The sequence below is a fragment of the Thrips palmi genome, unplaced genomic scaffold (genome assembly GCF_012932325.1).
Source record: "Thrips palmi isolate BJ-2018 unplaced genomic scaffold, TpBJ-2018v1 HiC_scaffold_12, whole genome shotgun sequence".
Taxonomy (NCBI): Eukaryota; Metazoa; Arthropoda; class Insecta; order Thysanoptera; family Thripidae; genus Thrips; species Thrips palmi.
Window position 1 is genome coordinate 2,997,780 of NW_023144623.1, and position 7,532 is coordinate 3,005,311.

The following is a 7,532-nucleotide window of genomic DNA, read 5'->3' on the forward strand; positions in this document are numbered from 1 at the left end:
CGTAGCGTGGATAGGGTTCGTGAGTGGAAGGAGAAGCCAAATTACAATGCAGTGCACAAGTCGCATTTATTCACTGGCCATGGAGATCGCAAACAGTTCACTTTCACAAACATTTTACAACACACTTGACAATCACTTCACATGACACTCAACACAACACCATACTCACTAAACGCCTTCATGGCCGCGCAGGACCAGGCGAGAACTGGCGTGGTGTCTGCTGCTGAGCTGGTGCCGGACTGCCCCGAAAAATGGCCAGCTTAACTATTTGTACAGCTCCACGCCACGTGGTCGGCGTGGCCCTTTTCGGCGCCGCGCCGCGTCCTTGGGCCACGGGCGTGCGCGCGTGCCTTTGTTTTCGGCGCGGCGGACCGCGCCAGACCGAAGGACGCGCGGACGCGCGGATGCGTGGGAGAATGACGCCATCGCTGCTGCAAGGCTGACGCCACTTCGGCTCGGTTCGGTTCATGCATAATTACTAAAACTATTTTGACCTCCTTGTGCATTGCGTGCTCTGAACTGCGCAATCTTACACTTATCACAACACCATACTCACTAATCGCCTTCATGGCCACGCAGGACCTGGCGAGAACCGACGTGGTGACTGCTGCTGGTCTGGAGCGCGACTGCCACGAAAATGGCCAACCTTACTATTTATGCAGCTGCTCGTTGCGTACTCGGCATGACCCCCTGAATAGTTAAGACCGATCATGGCGTCAATAATTTGGCGCAATGCTGGAAGCATTCTTGGGAAGTATTCGTTTGTCTGCATGATCATCCCTCGTGGTCCTTCATAACGCGGGGTGGGATAGGGTGGGTCGCTGTCAATGCGGCGGCGCAGTCCCTGCCGCCGTGGCCCGGTGATGATTGCTTGGAACATCCTTTTGACTCAGCGTCTCGGGGTGTCCAGTGCAAGTGCCGGGCGTGGCGCCCGAGTAACCTCGACGCGTGGAGGATATCACAGTTTCCCTCGCAGAAGACAGGGCAGGACTCCTGCACATCTGGAGGCCCGGATGAAACAACACTCTCATTTTCTCTTTCACAAGCGTTATTTTTCTCAAAGTTAACAAAGAACACGATTAATCTGAACGGCCGCTGCGGGCTCGGTTCACTTGCGATGGAGCTCTCTGCCGGCTCGCCGATCGCGACGCTCGTTGGGCAGTCCTGCTGCCTATTTCCATGGCGTTCCACTGGGGGCCCCTCTATATTGCCTGTGAACTGGCACGGCGTGACGGTGCACGCACAATCTTCGTTAGGTAGCCGAATTATGGCTTCGCGATACGTGGTTTCGACCATCGTAAACGTCCTGTGGGTCAGGGACAACTTTCTATTTTCAATATCAATGAACCTTTTGTTCTTCTCTAGGAAATCCATTCCTAGGATCACGTCGCAAGGCAACTGCGCGTCGTCGCCTACCACAAAGAAATTGTGTTGGATTACCATATTCCCTCTAAAAATTTCGAGTTTTGCCATTCCCAAGGTTGGCAACACTGTCCCATTAGCGGTTTTTAACTGAACTCCCGAAAACGGGTACAGCGTCGCGACTCTCTGGAAGAGTTGCGGGTGGTGTCCCGAGGCCTCCGCCCAGATGGGCAAACGGAGCTTCCAGAGACGATGCTGCCAGAACGCGTTCTCTTGCGCGTTCGGCGAGTAGGCGTTTATGTATTCTAAGGGCGGATACCAGGTTATCTCCACGGTAGCGTCCGGTCGCGGGGTCCAGCCCGTAGTCGATGTCGCCAACGACACAGCGGCGGAGGGCTCTTCCACCGGATATTGCCAAGTACCATATGAGATTCCAGAACCACGCGCGTGTGTAGGCTGCAGTGGGCCTAATGTTGCGCACGTTGCGAATGACGCCGCCGTGCTGTAGGGGCCGAACCGTTCTGGGGCACCACAACGTCGTGCACGATAAAGTGTTTAGGCGGCACAGCGTTGTCAAAAAAGCGGGCCACCATGTCAGGATAAAATTCGTCAGATGCCGCTGATGTTCCGTCGTGCACTGTGAGGAACTCCGGTTAACTCCTTTTAACTATTACTTCCTCGGAGGCTTGGTCTCACATAAGTAGCGTGGATAGGGTTCGTGAGTGGAAGGAGTAGTCGACTTACAATGCAGTGCACAAGACGTATTTATTCACTGACCACATGAGGACGCAAACACTTCACTTTCACAGACTCTTTACAAACACTTGACAATCACTTCACCATACTCACTAAACGCCTTCATGGCCGCGCAGGACCAGGCGAGAACTGGCGTGGTGTCTGCTGCTGAGCTGGTGCCGGACTGCCCCGAAAAATGGCCAGCCTCACTATTTATACAGCTGCACGCCGCGTGGTCGGCGTGACCCCCTTTCGGCGCAGCGCCGCGTCCTTGGGCCACGGGCGTGCGCGCGTGGCTCTGTCGCGCCGTTGCGTCCGGGGTGTCTGGGGTGGACGCGGCCGTTAGAGCCACGTTTTTCATTTGGAGGTTAAGCTGCTCAATTCGAGTCAGCATGGTTTTGATTTCTGTCTGAGTTAAAGCTTCCAATTTATGGGGAAGGGTGGGGGTCCCGGCTCGTTTGAGCACTTTCGAGAGCTCCTCGAGACTAGCCCGATATTGTTCCAGTGTGTGGATTTTGTGAACCACCACATAATCATCACGCGCGGCGAAGAACTGTCCCTCTTTTGCAAAGAGGATGCCGGACCGCAACTGCTGGTCCAACACCCGCGCTTCGTCGCCGGTCTCATCTGGCTGCGCCAAATGCAGCCCTATCAGGGCTACCAACACCCATAGATCTAAAGAAAACAAAGAAAAGAACAAAAATCATAACACAAATCCGGATTAGAATCCTTTCGCCGCGACCCATGGTTCGTCCGGGACTCGACTCGTCGACCTGGTGGAGTAACGCTTCGGTACCGCATTTCGCCCGTCGACGATAATACGGTCCGTATGACTTTTTGAACGTGTGTGGCCGCGCGGCCTTGAGGGCCTCTCGACTGGAGGAGGCGTTGAAAACCACCGTTGTCATGCGTCTCGCCGGGACCGACCGGGGGCACCACCACGGGGTCGCACAGCGGATGTCGAAGAACCCCTACTCCCGGGTGCACGGGGGTAAAAGGGGCCGATTCGGGGTCAAGGCGGACAGAACCAGGAGCAGCGACGACAGGCTGGGCACTGTCCTTCCCCGGGTTGGAAGTCAGTACTTGCCCATCCGGCATAACAACTGAAGGACTTAATTTTAACTTATTTACGTGTATTATTTCTGTGGATACATCGTTGCCGAAAATTCGGCGAATACGCACATTAACGTCATTTACCACTATGACCACTCTATACGGGCCTTCGTATTTCTCATACATCTTTTTATTTACACCGGCCGGAACGGCCGAGATTCTTTTGTACACCATGTCACCCAACTTAATTTTTCTTGCCTTTGCCGGCTTGTCGTACCGGGCTTTCCGCGCAAGAGCCTGCTTGCCTAGCTCTTCCTGCACTACTTTGTACACGGAGGCGAGGCGGGCACTCAGTGCTTCCGCGTAACCGGAAACAGGGAGGCTCGTACGCACAGAAGGCAGAAACAAGGTCTGGGGGAACACTGGGTCACGGCCGTGCACTAGAAAGAACGGTATCTCGTTCGTGGAAGCGTGCACGGCGCTGTTAATACAAAATTGGGCAAAGGGGAGTTTCTGAGGCCACGTGGATGAGTCCTTCTCACAAATATTCCTCAAGATTGCCTTGAGAGTAGCGTTAACCCTTTCTGTCACTCCATTCGTGGTAGGCGAATAAGGAGTACAAAACAGGCGTTTAATTTGAAGCAATTTGCACACCTCCCTCATGACGCTTTTGACCAGATTTGTCCCCAAATCTGTCAGAAGGCTTTCTGGGGTGGAATGTCGGAGAATGATCTTTTCCACAAATTCTCGGGCAATTGTAGGCCCTTTCTGATTTTTAATTGGCACCAATTCTACATACTTAGAAAAGTGGCAAACAAACACAATGACACCAATAAAACCATTAGAGGGGGGAAGGAAAGTGATATCCAGTCCGGTTCGCTGGAAGGGGCGGACCACTGGCTCAAAAATTTGCATTGGGGCTTTGGGAACTTGACCCTTCTTATTTACAAGACAAAGGTGGCACGAACTACAGTAATTTTTGACGTCGGTCGTTATACCGGGCCAAAAATAAGTCTCCTGAATTCTAGAAAGAGTTTTGAAAGTTGAGAAATGACCACTCATGGGATTAGCATGATGGATTTGCAGGATGTTGTTATGTAAGGCCTTCGGCGCCCAAATTTGGAAATCGTAGCGACGATTTGGATTTGGCCTTCCCACCAAGCCGTACTCATTGATATAACACGTTTCCACTTTCTCTCCACGCGTGAGCCGTGCCATTGCGTCGGCTATCGCCTTATCACTGGCTTGAGCTTCCCTGATAGTGGGGAAGTCCCAAATAATTGGCTCATACTGTATTATTTCTTCCTCCTGCCCGTCCCGCGGCGGAACGATAAAATCTGGCTCCGCCTCTTCGCCGGGAGGCGATGAGGAGGGGAGTGGAGAGGAGTGTGAAACCGCAGCGTGCTCTGGTACACTGCTAAGCGTACTGACTAAGTGAGAAGTGATTCTAGACAGTCCATCTGCATTAAGGTGTATTTTTCCGGGGCGGTGCTCCACCTCGAAAGAATACGAGCTCAGGTGTATGGCCCAACGCGCTAATCGGCCCTCTGCCTTCATGGAGTGAAGCCAACGCAAAGGCCGCGCGTCGGTCACCAGAATCCACTTAATTGGATTATCCTTCAGATAAAAGGAAAACCGTTTAACTGCAATTAAGACTGAAAGGAGCTCTTTCTCCAGGGCGGCGTATTTACGCTCCCGCTCGGAGAATAATTTTGAATGGTAAGCAATTGGCTTTTCGATTACCCTGCCGTCTGGTTGCGTATGCCGTTGGGCGAGCACAGAACCGGCTGCCATGTTAGAGGCATCACAACACAGAACAAAAGGCTTTTCGAAGTCTGGGTGTGTTAACAAAATAGGCTCCGTGACTAATTTCTTTTTCATGGTTTCCACTGCCTGCTGGCACTCTGGAGTCCATTTAAATTCTACATTTTGTCTTGTCAATGCCACCAAAGGGGCCATTATTTCCCAGTAAGAGCCAACAAAATCTGAGTAGAAGTTACACAAACCGAGAAACGCACGAACTTCTGACACATTTTTAAGTTCCTTGATTTTAGTTATTGCCGAAGTGTTATCTGGATCTACTTGCACACCGTGCTCATTGATTCTAAATCCAAGATAACGCGTTTCAGTGGCAGCAAAAACGCATTTCGCCGCGTTCAAACGTAGGTTGTTTTCCCTCATAACCTCAAAAATTGGAGCAACAGTCCCTTCCAAATGATCCTTTGCCGAATCATGGTTGCTGAAAATCAGAAAATCATCTAAATAACAAAGGAGGGAAGTATTCATGAAACGGGCGAACCGTTCATGAACCATTCGTTGAAACGAATAACTCGCACTCAAAATTCCCATTGGTAAACGAGAATAGGCTAGTTTAACGGGTAACTGACCGTCTGGACCGCCTCCGACAGGCAGAGAAATGCAGTTTTCTCTCTGTCTTCGGGACGAATAGCCACACTGAAATAACCCAGTGAAAGGTCAGTGCTAGTGAACCTCTTATGGCTTCCTAGCGTAGCAATTGATTCTTTTATTCTTGGCAAGGGGTAGAAACTTGGGTAGCGTAAGGCAGCATTCAATTTTCGAAAATCAGTAACCATGCGCAATTTTGGAGGTTCATTTGGGTCGCGGGTTCTCTTCCGAACGCACAGTACCGGGCTATTGTAGGGAGAATTAGTTGGTTCCAAAATGCCTTGTTTGACCATTTTGGGAATTTCCAGAGCAAGGAAATCTAAGTGGGCCTTGGGAAGCGGGTACTGAGGCGTATAGATAGGATGATTATCAAACGTATCTAAGGAGGCAAAGAAGTTAGGGACGCTTTCAATCGCATTACTGGGCAGCTTGAAAACGTCTGCAAATTTCTGCACAAAGTCCCATACTTGGCTTTGTTCAACCCGCGGTAAATGATCCATCGGAATCGTTTCCTTCAAGTATTTAAGGTCAGCGGCCGCGCTACCGCTGTGTTGGGCGCGGCGGACCGCGCCAGAGCCAAGGACGCGCGGAGGCGCGGAAATGTGATGCCATCGCGGCTGCAATGCTGGCGCCGCGTGGTCTGCGCCTTGGCTTGTGGATTATACGTAATTACCTAGCTACCAAAACAATCTGACCTTGTGCTCTGCACTGCGCACTCTTACAGCACCAGCGCAGCATCGGACGAAGCGCCGTCAGCGTCTGTGAGGCGTGAGGGGGGTCGCTCGGAAGAGGATCCTTCTCCAGGTGATCGACGATCTCGGAGCTTGCGTCGGTGCGTTCCCTCGAGCAGGGGGCGGCAACGGCCTAGGAAGCGCGTGAAGCCATGCTCGAGTAAGGTGCATTGGTTACTTATTTTGCTTCGATTGTAAGATCTAGCCCGTTGATTGCAAAACGCTTTGCACAGATCAAAAGGGCACAAAATTTGTGGTGCATTAGGCCTAGTAGACTGCCCGATACTTCCAATTCAACCGAACACAAGGGTGGAACCATTTACATCAACATGGCGCATTCGAGTTTTTCCTAAATTTTATGATTTCTCGTGTTTTTAGGTGTTTTCACTGCACCTTAATTTTAGGTAAGGTTAGAGTTTGGAGAAGAGCAATTAGCCTAATGCACCCTAAATTTCAAGCCCTTTCCATCGGTGCAAAGCGTTTTGAAGAACACAGTCTAGTTTTCATAATCTCGAACAAGTGCGCAACCTCTGCACTGACGGCGCGAGCATCGCTTCACGCTCTTCCTAAGCCGTTGCCACCCCCTGCCTCGAGCCACTCTCGGAAGGTCTTGTCTCGGATTCGGATTTCTTCGTCGGTGAGAGGCCCTTTCCTGGCGTCGGTTCTTTTGCGGCCTCGTCCGAGTCCGTGATGGTGTACGTGTTGTGGCCCGTTTTCCTCACCGCCACTTCGCGAAGTTTCTTCGTACAGCATGTCTCCTTCATCACTTCCATGCGGCCTAAAAACGCCCCACTACGCAATTCTAAGCGTGCCTTTCTGCACCGCATTTCCTCGTCCCAATCTCCTATGGACGCTGCCGCATTAATTTTCTACCACGCTGCCACCAGATGTGAGGTTCTCCAGTTATCTCCTTTAACTGTTACTTCTTCGGAGGCTCACATGAGTAGCGTGGGCAGGGTTCGTGAGTGAAATGAGTAGACGAATCAAAAGAAGTTTATTCACATTTCACAGATTACAACACTTCACCGTACTCACTCAGCGCCCTCATGGTCTCGCAGGACCTGGCGGGGAGAGGCAACCTTTCTGTGACACGTGGCTTCCCTGTCCGAGTCTGATGGTCTATGCGCGCTGTTGTCGGTACAGGGGCCGGTCTTAGGGGCACTAAGGGTTCTTGACAGTGAAAACACTCTACTTACAAGTTTCGGTGCTTTATTCGGCTATCAGGCAGGGTGAACGGCTCTCAGG